We start from the raw sequence: 13,282 nt of genomic DNA, 5'->3' as shown, positions 1-13,282 counted from the left end.
ACTGATATCACTATATGTGGGTGCAACTTGTTTGATCAGAAAGGGATACTTTGCAGGCACATACTTAAGATTTACATGATAACCGATAGATCCTAGATTCCCACTTAGTATATATTACCTAGATGGACCAAAGCTGCCAGATATGGTAATTTAAGTTCTGGAGCTGCCTCAGGTTCATCTCAAGAACAACAACAACCTCTGTGGATTCTACAAGACCTTGCCAACAGGTTCGCAAGAGAAGGATGTCTTTCCCAATAGAGCTATGAACTAGCTGTAAAATTATTGAATGAAGGGCTAGAGAAGGTGTTGAGATTACAACCAACTGTTAGAACAAATGCTATTGGTCATTTAGGTCATTCGCCTATAGTCGGACAACACATACCTGATCCGTTACGTACCTCTATAATATGAGGGAGACCGAACTTGCGCCGTTTGATTGGACTGAATCTGTAAACAACAGAAGGGGTTATCATTGTTCTAGTTGTGGCGGTACAGGGCACAATATTACAAATTATCCTTGGGTAATGATATTTCTCTTTGTTTTGGTAATTATATTGTGTCATCAATTTTGTATTTTTAAATTCACTCAATTGATAGATAATTTTTTTTTTTGCATAATTTAATTATAGGTTAATGGTTTGCCCTTGGATGATAATACACAAGCTGACCACCCTACCAATCTCCAAATTGATTTGAATGGTAAATAGCCTCTAATTAATTGGTTTATTTGTTGATTTAATTTTGTGTTATTATACTTTTGTCTTAATAGCGTTCTAACAGGTACATTGTGATGCAACACCTCCTAGAATATGAGTCAAGAGAAGGAGCTCAATTAAACAGATAATTCAAATTACATTCCAATTTTAGAATGCAATTGCATGTGGTGGATAATACTTTTAAAAACATAGAACTCCAGCTACAATGCAATTGCATGAGCTGGAAAATACTTTAAAAAAATAATACAGCAATTCCAAACATAGAACTCCAGCTTTAAACCCATAAGAATGCCCAAACAAATTAAAAAAAAAAAAACAGAGACAAACCTTAAACATAGAACTCCACCTCCCATCTACAATCTCCTTCTCATCATATCCTAATTCTACAAAATCTCTTAAAATTTCTGCAAAAATAGATGTCGTTAAATCATTTTAGCTTCTTGAGATTCCAAAGCCCAATCCCTGAAAAAAAACCATTTGCTTTATTTGTTGATTTAGTTTTGTTTTGTAATATTTTTGTCTTAATAGCGTACTAACAGGTACATTGTGATGCAACACCTCTTAGAATATGAGTGAAGAGAAGGTGCTCACTTGTATTTTGTATGTGCAAATACCAACATCAACATCCTAGGTAAATTTACTTTTTTGGCAAGTCCTTCAAACCCATAAATTTTAGAATAATTTTATCTTGTTGAGATTGAACCCCTAAAGAATGAACATGTATGTGCTTCTACCAGTTCTAATAAATTGGACAACCACATCCTCATTGTGATTAGACAAACAAACTCTGCTGGCCATCCCTCATCCCCTATTACAAACATAAAACCTCCATTATTGTAGGTTAGAGATGACCAAGGTACCTCTCTTGGTACAACAACTAAATTATTGTGATGAATGGATATATTGCCAGCAGCTGATTTATTTCAAGCATTGGTTCTTTTTTATCTAATTGGTTTTATTCTATTTAGTCTATGATTTGAGTTGAATCCATATTGGTTCATTTGCTTGTGTCAAATAACCTACTTATTTTTTTTTCTCCATATTGTAGGACCTACAATAACTACTACTTCACTATGCTACTAATGTGTTTTAGCAATGACCGAGGACAAGGCTGTGCAGTTTGAGGGAACACCATGCGCTGATGGGCATATAACTTTTTAAAATTTTTTTGGTATAAGAGTTCACATCAATTTTATGGCTGGTCATTTGGTTGAATGTAATTATACTATGGTGTTTGTGTTCCTGGGTCACTATGTATACCCAGCATGGTTGAATGTAATTATACTATGGTGCTAATGTGTTGCTATTCATTAAACTGTGCTCATGGGTTTTGACTCTAGTGATGAAATGATGATTGAAAGATTGGGTGCTGTCTTCATGCCTCATGGTCTGATAAATTTAGCTACCTAAACCTCTCTCTCTTTGGATATGAAAGTCTTGCTTGTATTTAGATCAAAATAAGAGAATTTTCTTTATGGGAATTGGAATTTTACATGTCTGACAGGGAATGGCCGAAGAGGCCCAAAGAACTAGGATTAAGATCGTTGCGTACAGTTAGAGAACTCCAAGAGGGCATGGTTTGTTATATTGTTTTGGTTTCAAAGCACATCTTTTTAACAGTAGGACACTAATAGATTGTGGGTTTTTAATGACTGTTATAGTATATGTTTGGAGAGAGAAATGTAGGTCCTGCTACTTGGAATGAGTCATGACGTTCTTGAAAATCAAGAGAATCTTGAAGAGGATGTGAGGGGTAGATTGTGGTATGCTTCTGATTGCATATAACAAGTAGCTAGGAAGTTCAACCTTTAAACCATAAAAAAAAAAGGGTTCAACCTCAGTAGTTTTCCTTCAATCATTGAAAATAGAAAATAAAAAAGCTTGATAGAGAAGGCTTTTAAGGCTTATGACTGATGAGATGGAACCCCAAATTCAACATTTAAGGCTACTCTATGAGTTGATATACACCCCATCTAATGACTAATTTTTTTGGTAAGAATCTAACGACTAATGGTAACCTCCCAAACACATCCTCCATTCCATGTAGCTTAAACCTATCATGGGGTCGATGTGTTTTTTTAACAATGTGAAATCGAAATTCTATATCTTGCCATGTTATTATGATAAGAGGATATATTGGTATCCATTATTCACAAGGTCCTATATAACAAATAGTAATTAAACACATAAATAATGAGAGCAATTTGCTAGAATCAGGGAAGAGAGTGGTGTTAAGGAACATCAATTAAAAAGAGTGGGTTGCGAGCTCACAGTGAAGGAAAGGGGCGAGATCGCCGGTCATGGTGTGATCGAGGGGAGGAAGAGGAAAGGGATAAAGATGTCAAATAAATATAGGGAATATATGCCGGTGAGGGTGGGTACTGTTTTGGTTATTTTTGTAATACTCAAACTTGATCTATCTAGTTCCTTTAAACTAAACAGTGAGTGGTCAAATCTGTAAACTAAAACCCAATGTTGCCTAATCTGGTAATTTTCCCTTTTTGTTATCCCTTCACTAATCTAGAACAGAAAGCTTTAATCTTTTGCCAGCATGAGATTTTGTGTGCTAGGAACTTATTAATGGAGAAACAAGCAATCTGAGAATCAGTAGGGTAAAAAGCACTGATCCTTAATTTAAGTAAAATTGAAGTAAAAATATTTACATTCATTAAACCTTTTTCATTTACAACTAACCATGTTGCATATACAGAATAGCAACACCACCAACAACCTTCTATTCATAATGATTTTCACTCAATCATTGTGCTTAACATCACTTGGAAGAAGCCTACCACCACTTGCCATGGAACACAACCATCCATGAGTAAAGATCATTATGTCATACTTGATATATCCATATCAACAGAAAACCATACAAAAAACCCAAAACATCCCAAGGTACTCCATCCATAGTAACCCAATCAAAAAATATATTAACAACAAAAAAACCACCGTAGGTGGTGGTAGCCTAATCTTCATCACCAGAAGGTATGTCTTCCAACGAGACACTGTCTTCGATAAGAATGGGATTATCATATGAATCTCTAGGCCTACGCACTTGAGCTTCCTCATTTGTTATGCCATTTCGCTGCATTTGTAGACGCCGTCTTCTATACGGTGTAATAAGGATAAGGTTAGGGGGTCTCCTCATCCTCCTCTTAGCAATCCTCCTATAGATGGGCCTTTGTTGCCTTCGATGTACCCGATTCCCAAAATGTGCCATACTATGTTGGTATTTGGAGTTAAAATAGGAAGTAATCCTATATTTGTTGAACAACATTCACAACACAATTCAAAACAAATTAAGACCAATAAAGAGAAGATTAAAAGGATTAACAAAAGATAAAACCCTAAATTTTCCGTAATCTGACCAATAAGCACATAAAACCGTACTAACTGAACATTTACTAAATGAACATCAGAGTATGCAGTTGCCATGAGTTCACAAAAACAATATAAAGAAGATTAATATGATTAACAACAGAAAAAAACCCTAATCTCTAGTAATCTGCCCAATAAGCACATAAAACCGTTATCTCTGAACATTTGTCAAAGGGAAAAAGATCGAAACACGGAGGACAAACTCAACGATAAACGGAAGATCATGAACATCAAACTATGTAGTTGCCACGACTTCACAAACCCTAACAGATTTGTCCACAGCAACACAAACTTAGATGTTATCAAGACTCATAACAAAAAGGGTAATGAAACCCCAAAAAACCCAACTTGGTTGAATCATTCCAACAAAATAATTTGGGTTTGGAAGTGAAAAGTCTTTACCGATTATGGAGACAACGGAAAAGGGTATGTGAACTAATACCAAACCTCTATAAATAGTACTACCTTCACATTGGCGGTAAAGTGGAAGGAAGATTAAGGGTTTTTCCCACCTATTATTGGAGAAAAACCCAGATGCAATCTGTGTCTGTCGCACAGTCTCTTCAAACCCATTTTCCTTGTTCTATAACCCAGATATAGCCGCATCCAAGACGTAAGATCTATCAGTCTAGATCTTTGTCCATCCATCGTCACTGTTTGCCAGCTTTCTTGGTATCTCACCTCCATTTTCATTGCCTCTCTATCTCGTGCTCTCTCTTTCTCTCTCTGCAGAAAGGTCGGCTAGGGTTCCATACGGTAAAGCTTTCAGGGGCTATTATCCCTTCTTGAAACCGTAAATTTAAAGTGATTTAGACAGGTTAGTGATGTAAAAAAGTCTGACGGGTTCCCTAATTTTCGGTTTAATTAATGGGAAATAGACGGTCAAGGTAAGGTGGAACGATCAAGGGCACCCCTTAGATAATACAACTTTAGGCCACCAAAGCAATACGAATATGGTAATGTATCCGATTACTTTATCCGAATACTTGTGGTTGATGATTTTACTTGATTGCCATCTTCTATTATAAATCCTATTTACATATTGGTATTTATTATTTTTTGGATCTTTATTCTTGTACAGTGGTCTATATGTAAATTAAAAAATTATGAAGTATATAGTATTCTTTAAATAAGGTGTATTTGGTTATTCTTTATATTAGGTGTATTTGGATTTTTGGATACGGATCGAATTCGGTAATTTGGCAATCCATTTAAGATCTCTAGTTTAAATCCTGAAATATAATTTAATATCCGATATCACTAATTTCAAGGTGTGTTTATGTACGAGGTACAAGGATTATATAGAGGCATACACAGATATATCCTGATGAGTCAATCCTTTTAGATAGAGATACCGACATACTGCTCGACACAATATACCCAAATTAGTAAATGCATTTTGATCCTGTTGGATCTTAAAAAACCCTGAATATCGTTATTGAATTTATTTTTTATTATTAAATATCTTGATACGAATCGAATTCGGTAATTTGGCAATCTACTTAAGATCCCTGATATAATTTAAAATCCGATATCACTAATTTCATGGTGTGTTTGTGTACGAGGTACAAGGATTGTATTGAGGCATACACAAATATATCCTGATGAGTCAATCCCTTTAAATAGAGATACTGGCATACTACTCGACACAATATACCCAATTTATTATATGCATTTTGATCCTGTTGGATCTTAAAAAACCCTGAATATCGTTATTTACTTTATTTTTTATTAGTAAGTATTTTCGGATACAGATCGAATTCGGTAATTTGGCAATCCACTTAAGATCCCTAGTCTAAATCCCTAGATATAATTTAATATCCGATATCACTAATTTCAAGGTGTGTTTGTGTACGAGGTACAAGGATTATATAGAGGCATATACAGATATATTCTGATGAGTTAATCCTTTTAGATAGAGATACCGGTATACTGCTCGACACAATATACCCAAATTATTAAATGCATTTTGATCCTGTTGGATCTTAAAAAACCCTGAATATAGTTATTTACTTTATTTTTATTATTAAGTATTTTTGGATACGGATCGAATTCGGTAATTTGGCAATCCATCTAAGATCCCTAGTCTAAATCCTTAGATATAATTTAATATCCGATATCACTAATTTCAAGGTGTGTTTGTGTACGAGGTACAAGGATTGTATAGAGGCATACACAGATATATCCTGATGAGTGAATCCTTTTAGATTGAGATACCGGCATACTACTCGACACAATATACCCAAATTATTAAATGCATTTTAATCTTGTTGGATCTTAAAAAACCCTGAATATCGTTCTTTACTTTATTTTTTATTATTAAGTATTTTTTGATACAGATCGAATTCGGTAATTTGGCAATCCACTTATGTCACACCCCAAACCACCCCCTGGGAGGATTAGGTAGGTGACCCGAATTGCGTAACGGCAATCCGCCAAATCCCACGGATCTAGAAGCAGTTAATACATTCACGGTCCCACATTCATCACTTTACCATAAGCAAGATCAGAGTGCTGTAGATAAACTACAATTATAATAACAAAGGGAAAGCGTAACGATACGAGAAATGGTGATAATATATACATACATATGTTTGATCCGATACATTCCCCATACAACCCACCAACTGAGAAGTAAAGCTGACAAGGACAAAAGCCAAAGAAAATACATACATATATATACAGGGTGAGATAACTCAACCCCAAAAAGAAAAGAAAGCTAAAGCTGCACCACAAGCAAGACGGGGATAAACTCCTAACAAAAACAAAAAGGAGTCCGCAAAACAAAAAGCATCAAGTGCACTCCTCAACGGTCTTCATCTATGACCACCGAGAATGCACACATCATCGGCAAGACTTCTGTCGGGGTCCACACCAATATTATCATAATAACCAGGGCTCACCTCCTCGAAATGAGGCTCCATGCCACAGCGGCATCCACCTGTAAAATCATCTAAAAGAAAAACATGTATAACAGAGTGTGAGCCCCTCTGAGCTCGTGAGCGAAACATATCATCGTGCATGCACATACAACCACAATCCATATGATCCTACATGATATGCAAGTCCAGATTAGTTATTAGCCACCTAGCAATACAACTAAGTCAGGTTAGTGCTACTACAATCCCCAATACATGTATCCTTGGTATGGGCTTGGTTACCCCTTCTCGCGATACAACCATTGAGTTGTCGGAGAAGATTAGCCGGCTCCAGCATCTCCCTACCCAGGTCAGCCCGATCGATCCTCTGGACTAACTCTTGTGAGGTAACCGACTCAATATCAAATCACCCGAACCGGTGCATAATCATCATATGTGGCATTTTGCCAAAAATTCACCTTTTGGTGCTTCCCCAGCTTTTAGCTCGAGGCTTCTCGACAAATCTACCCTGGGGCATCCCAGCTGTGCTGAGGCTTCCCGACGTAAATGCCTCTAGGGTTTTACGGTAGTCCTCACAGTTATCCAACACTTTAAGCCCTATTGGCAAGGGTGCGTAGCACGGGTGATGAAACTCTAGCCCCATGTCTATATAGCATCGTATAAGTCGGGCGGTGTCAACCGTATCCCATACTACAGGCTACCACTGGCCTCATTTCCAAGCCGACTATGGCATCTAGTCTAACATTCACAATCATCAGATAAGAATCACAGTGTTGATCAACAGACAATCAATGTGTAATAATTTAAGTAATTGAACAGAATTTAAATAACACATCATTTATAAATTTAGAATTTCAATTGCCGGCATAGTAATATAGTTATACATACATATATGATAATAATTCACTCACCTGGGTCTGGTTCTAAGAACTCAGTTGCAAATTCAGTTCCGACTGCAGTCTGGCAGTAGGCCTCGAGCGCGGGATCAAATCCTAGATATAAATCAGAAATTGTCATTTTAATATTCCAATCTATTTTTGGAGATCCTAGGGTTGATCTAAGCTCACAGGGTTGACCCGGTGTACAATTGGTCTTCAGTTGGAATTCTCCGGGCCTTGCACTGGGCCTTAGGCCTATGTCCCGGTGCATCATCCAGAGTTGGTGGCCTAGGGGTAAATTGGTCATTCATAGTATTAGTACCTGACCCTAGGTTATATTAGGCTTACAGTGCTGACCTCAACTTGACAGTGTTGCAGGACCAATCATAGGCAGGGTTTCCAAGTCCTACGGGGCCCACTTGGTTTCCCAAGCACTTATACACATGGACAGATGTGGAGAGGGGCATTCTGGATATTTCTCACCTCCCTACACTGGATCATGGCCCTAGGGTGAGGATCCCTAAGTCAAAGCATCAAAACAGCAAAGTTTCCTTCACTAGGCGATGGCTCTGGGCGATGTCTGCATCGCCCAGAGATTGCAAAATCGGAATCAGGCTGAGATTCCTAGGTTTTGAACCATGGGCTGTGCATGGATCTTCTCCCAATGCATGTTAGGTCACCTTGGAGCCCCAGGGGCACACTTTGCACTGGTCCATGTGGATTTTCAACTGGGCCCACCACTTGGCTGCCAGAGGCTGCCCAGACAGCCTAGTGAATTGTAACACAAGGTATTCCTCAGTTATAAAACTTAATTTTAGCTACATACAAAGCTGGATTCAGGTGTAAAATAACAATCCAAGGCTACTACCACCTAGGGCTAGGTCCCATGCAACTAGGGCTTGCATTCAGGGCTCCAAACAACCTGTTCTCTGTGTAACTAGGTAGTGCAGCCCTGCACAGCCAGGTTTCGGTCCCAATATTAGCAAAACCAACCTGTAAAATCTTATAAAATTCCCAAATCTTCCATGCATCATACTTGCAAGGCAGATCTAGTACAGTTCTTGGCAGTTCCCAGCTGTTTTGGGCTGCCAGAGAGCAGAAACTCATCAAAATACAAGCATCAAAGGGAGTAGAAGGTATGAACAGAGATTTGTATACCTGAGCTGAGCTGGGGTGCCACGAAATCAGATCTCAGATGTGTGTGCTGCTCCTCCTTCCTTCTTTCTTCTCTTTTCTTCCTCTTCTTCCTCTCTTTTCTCTCTTTTCTCTCTTTTCTCTCTTCTCCCTACCCCCACGGTTTGAACAGTACCAAGAGCTCTTAAAATGAGCTGAGGTACATCTATTTATAGGCCCAGCCTGAGTAAGGCCTGTTTGGCTAATAAGGCCTCTTTTGAAAATGCATTTTTGACTACATTCTTAGCCATTCTGGGCACACTGGTGGGGTCCATAGTAAACCAAGGGTATGAGATGGTCCCTCAGACTCCCCTCAACCTATGGAGGGTGCCCGCGTCCAATATGGGTGGTCCCCACAATTTAAAAACAATTAATTATGTTATTTTGCACTCTGGGCGATGTCTGCATCGCCCAGAGATTTCAGCAAGTCTGAAACTCTGTGGGCTTGCACAGGGGTTTGCCCCAAGGTCAGGGCCTTGTCCCCACAGGTCATCTAGGGTCTTTTACACACATTTCTAGAGGTGGGTCCCATAATTGTGAGGAGGAGAGAGAATACCTAGAGTCCAGGCAATACATTATGCTATGAGCTGTGCAGTTGCAGGGGTCAGCTGTCCATCTTCTGACAGGTATGTAGGAGGATCCACACAGGGTTTCTTCATCAATCTCAATCACTGGAGTGATACTCCACAGTGCTCTTGGATGCCATGTCTGGAATTCCTGTCCTTCAGTCAAGATTCCAGTCAGTCAGGGGTTGGGTTTGACAACTTAAAATCCCTAGTCTAAATCCCTAGATATAATTTAATATTCGATATCACTAATTTCAGGGTGTGTTTGTGTACGAGGTACAAGGATTGTATAGAGGCATACACGGATATATCCTGATGAGTCAATCCTTTTAGATAGAGATACCGACATACTGCTCGACACAATATAACCAAATTATTAAATGCATTAAAAAAACCCTGAAGATCGTTATTTACTTTATTTTTTATTATTAAGTATCTTGATACAGATTGAATTCGGTAATTTGGCAATCCACTTAAGATTCCTAGTCTAAATCCCTAGATATAATTTAATATCCGATATCACTAATTTCAGGGTGTGTTTGTGTACGAGGTACAAGAATTGGGGTACTTGTAGGGTTTAAATGGATAAACGATTACCATTGGTATAGAGATATTCCGGAAAAATATCCGAATACTTAATATCGAACATGATTCTATTTTCTAAATGGATAGCATTTCAATTCATACAATATAATAATGCAGACCTGTAAATAATACAACCTAACGAAGACCTTAACTCGAACATCATTTTATTTTTCAAATTGGCAGCATTTCGGTACATACCATACAATATTGCTTACCTGTAAATAAGACACTAATAATCTTAATAGAAATATCTAAAATCCAACATCATTCAAGTTAAATCCATTCAAATGTAATTCAATCCCATTAACATACCAGCCATGAAATAGTTATCCAAATCAATCCCAGCAAATACACTTCGAGTCATTCTTTCAAACACCTTAAAATAATAATATTACAACAGTTTGTGTTCACACCCCATAATAGAACAAAAATAAATATCAACACCATGTATTCTAGTACAGGCCACCATCTTCTTCTTCTCAACATATGTACCATCACCATCTCTCAGTTCTCAACTTTTACTCATGCATGCTTTCCTCCTTGCGTTCTGAACATCAAAATCAGCTATTACTCATTCTTCTTATTTAAGTCAATCCCACTGAAGGTATCAAAGACTTCTTTTAACGTTCTTGTTTGATTCTCCGAACCTTTAATAGCTGCTATGAAATATCCTTTCATGAATTCGGATGAAGGCGTCGGAGCTTCAGTAATGGAGGTTTCCACACCCTCAGCTGAAGTTGGGGAATGTTGGGTAGAAGAGCATTGTCCTTCATCTTCTATCCATTTGAACATTCCACACCCTTTACGTTCAACCTATTTTTCAATTAAAAAATTATTAGTAAAAATCAGAGAATCAATTCCAAGATCTTTTGCTATAAATGACATAATAATGTAAAAATTGGTATGGTAGTCATACCGAAATTGAGTTTGGGCAGCACTAGAATGGGCGACCATTGCTTTTATCAGATTTAGAAGTTCTAACCTTACATTGTCCATTTCCACAGTCATATAACCTAAACTGATCAACTGACGAAGAACTCACATCCTCGTCGTGGACAATTGTAATATTCTCGACCATTATTTTTAACTGACCTAGCAATGTTTTTGTTACAACTTATACCACAAAGTTCACAAGTAATCATTTGGTCAATTATAGCAAAAAAAAGGTAGCATAATATCAAGTAAGCTCAAAGGAGATTCAAATTTGTAAGTTGCAACCAAAATCATGGGATGCTGTAGACATAGAAGACTGAATTCATCCTACTAAATTAGAACATTCAAAAATAGTAGATTTTACTACAATCAACCAAATCTGTCAAATTTATGCACAGATGAGGTTTGTGAACTTCATAAATGGTATAGGACAAATGAAATCTATTTGGCACCTATTAATACCTTGGAGATGTGGCTTTTCCTCATCTATAAAGAACTTCGTACACAAAATTTGTTGTACGCCAAGTGCTTGGGTAGAAGATCAAGAATGATTTCAAACATTCACCAATGACTAGACCAAATTAAAAAAATTCTGAAAACCATAGCCAAAAGGTAAGTGTTCATGTAAAGTTGAAAAACAATTCAAACAGAGCTTATCAAGTGCAACCACTGTAGGATAGCCACACATGTCTTCATATAAGAATCAAACAATGTCCTATCAAATACAGTCACTGTCGGACAACAACATATGTATTCATATAAGAAATAAAATCAAGCAATGGTTTATATACTGTGGTCACTACAGGACAGCAACACATGTATTCATATGATACCAAAATAGCGAATCAAACAATGGTTTATCAAGTGTGGTCACTGCAAGACAGTAAGACAGGTATTCATGTGAAAAAATATTTGAGAATCAAGCAATGGTTAATCAAGTGTGGTCACTACAAGACAACAACACATGTATTCATATGAAAAATAATTTGAGAATCAAGCAATGGTTAATCAATTGAGGTCTTATTCAAGACAGCAACACATGTATTAATATTTGAAAAATGCTGAGAATTAAGCAATGCTTAATCAAGTGTGGTCACTTAAAGACAACAATAATCATGTAACCTTATTAATGAACAAGACAGCAATAATCATGTTCTCTCATTCATACATTATGAGGAATCATGGATGTACTTTAATATAGGCAGATCATGGATAAGCTTCAACATTAAGAAATCATGAAAACATCTCAAAACAACGAACGAGTTAGGTGCATCTAATTGTCTGTAAACACCGGATCAAACTGAGAGGGGGGTGAATCAGCTTCCCTTTTTTTTTAAACATTTTCTGTAAACAACACGGTTGCTTATAGTCCCACCTCGCACTACCAGAATGTGGCCAGGTCTACCAAAACTGTAAACCCACTCTGCAAAACAGGGATTAGTCTCCAACAACAAATAGTAGACAACGAGACAAGATATACGTGGTTCACCTCACAGTATGTGAAGGCTACGTCCACAGAGCAATACCCCTCGGGGTTTTGTATATGCCCAATACTCAACTCAAATACAATAAGCCACCCTTACGGTCAGGATACCCCTTACCCTGCTTCAACCTCTCACCTCAGTGAGGGCAAGGACCTCAATCCCAATACAATAATGGCCTCAGCCTTACAATCAATCAACCCAATAAACAGATTCAATCACAAACCCAACCTAATACAGATCACACTCTAGGTTCTACCCAATACATTCAAAAACAAGAATTAAACCTAGAACAGAGAAGTAATGGTTTGTGATCACGTTTACCTCCTCAAAGGCAAACATCCAACTCCAAGCGAATGCTGTGAGATCTCTGATAGAACGAATCAAGCACTCGAATCCATTGCCAACACCAAATCGAGGTTTTCAGATGATTTCTTTCGCGCCTCTGCTCTCGAACCACGCCAGAGTAATAGAATACAACTTCTCCTCGATTTCCTTCTTCTCTAGGGCTCCGAAAAGTGCATTTTCGGTCATTCTAAGTGAATATATATACTTTCCAATAAATGCCCTCTGGACCAAAAGTAAGAAAATGCAAGCCCAAAATACACCGTGCTGACCAACAGAATACTGTACCTACAACCATATGATGATGACTATTGCTGCCAAACCTTATTGCCAACAATGACAACA

Source organism: Telopea speciosissima, chromosome 4, assembly GCF_018873765.1.
Source record: "Telopea speciosissima isolate NSW1024214 ecotype Mountain lineage chromosome 4, Tspe_v1, whole genome shotgun sequence".
Classification (NCBI taxonomy): Eukaryota; Viridiplantae; Streptophyta; class Magnoliopsida; order Proteales; family Proteaceae; genus Telopea; species Telopea speciosissima.
The sequence above is the reverse complement of the archived record's forward strand: the minus strand, read 5'-3'. Positions refer to the sequence as shown.